The sequence below is a fragment of the Elephantulus edwardii genome, unplaced genomic scaffold (assembly GCF_000299155.1).
Source record: "Elephantulus edwardii isolate Elephantulus edwardi_28Jun2011 unplaced genomic scaffold, EleEdw1.0 scaffold00092, whole genome shotgun sequence".
Lineage (NCBI taxonomy): Eukaryota > Metazoa > Chordata > Mammalia > Macroscelidea > Macroscelididae > Elephantulus > Elephantulus edwardii.
The window spans coordinates 7,931,772-7,933,359 of NW_006399842.1; the positions used below are offsets into that span (position 1 = coordinate 7,931,772).

Below are 1,588 nucleotides of genomic sequence, written 5' to 3' on the forward strand. Positions count from 1 at the left end.
AGACTGATTACATGAAGGACTGTTGCTCTGTTGTTTGAAGGGGGGAGGTGTTTGCTTTTTGGATAAATAAAATTATTGCGTTTAATGTCATTTTCTTAAACAAAACCCAAAATTATGAAGTTCCTTAATGTATCAAACAAATAACAGCATCTTAAATTAGATAAAAAATGTATGCAGACACCAGCTTATAGTAATAAAAATCAGGAAGTTAAAGCCTTAAATCTGTCTGATTTAGATCATGCAATCATGGACATTTGGGGATGTCTGGTAGCCTAGTGATAAGAAGCCATGCTTCAATTTCAAAGGCACATGGTTTGAGGCCACCAGTTGTTCTGAGGGAGAAGGATGGGTAATCTCCTCCCATGTAATTAACTGCCTCTTAAAATCCACTAGGGAGTCAGCTATGAGTGGGTTCTGACTCTACTTTACACAACAACAATAATCATTGACATAAATAGAGTACTTATCATTATTTATCATCATAAACATTGAAGAAAAGCATAATAGACAGCAGAATTCTTTTCTACTGTAAAATTATTTATACTCATTTATTTAGCTAGAAATACTAACTTGAAGAGGTACCTGTATGGTCCATCTGTAACAATTAATAAGCAGTCAATTATCTGATATTTGGAACATGTTGAAGAAAATATCGTCTCATGTTATTTTTATTTTTTAAAAAAATCTCAAGCACTAAGAATTCAAGATACTTTGGGAGAATTCTGGTGTCTCAGATGACCTGATGAATACATTAAAATGAAGTAGTGTATTTGTATTCGAAAACACTCATATCCATATACATGCTGCTTGGATTGTGGAGCTCAGAGTTCTTCTACCGACACTGTGATATCTGGAGAACAGATAACATTTGCATGACAGTTTCACACCAACTTTGTTTTAGTCTTTCTTCATCCATCTTTGAGTTTCCTTTTTCATTTTTTTTTTTCTATTGTTGTTCTACTGTTTTCTTCTGTCTGCTAATTCTCTGCTGCCTCAAAACTTCTTCTACTTCCAGGTTGCATCTTCTTCCTCCCATGCATTAGCATTTTCTTCCCAGATATCCAAGTCTCCCAGTTCAGAAGATTGATAGTGAAAGGCGTATCTTGTGTAGCTGCTAATCTACTAGACAAGCCTGTACTATACCATCTGGGATGCCAAAGTCTAAGGGTTCTCTCTTCTTAATAACAGTGTTAGGAGTTCTCATTCTATTTGGCATTATGTCCTTGACAGTCAGGTTCCAGCTGTTCCAAAGCACTGCGGTATTGACACATTCCCATTTCCTTCTTCAGTCTTGGCACTTGTGGGTTCATCTTCACCCCAAGAATTCTATTCATCAACATGTCTGCTTAGGTACTGAAGAGCAATCCACTGTAGTTGGTAAAGTTACTTGGTTACCACTCATTTCTGTCTGCTGCCGGTGCTACTTTTTAATTAATCTCTTTGGAATGAGAATACTGTTGGTAGACAAGTGCAAACCTTCAATAACTGGAATTGGTGGGAGGAAAAACCAGCCACACAGATGCAAAAAAAATGACATGAACGTTTTCTAGTTAGGAAAAATTGTCCTTAAGAAGTGCAGGGCCGGGTG

General features: G+C 36.6%; 1 pseudogene; it reads right to left on the reverse strand.

The window, feature by feature from the left end:
- Positions 1–786: 786 nt before the first annotated feature.
- LOC102860803 overlaps positions 787–1,588 on the reverse strand; it is a 12,922-nt pseudogene continuing 12,120 nt past the window's right edge.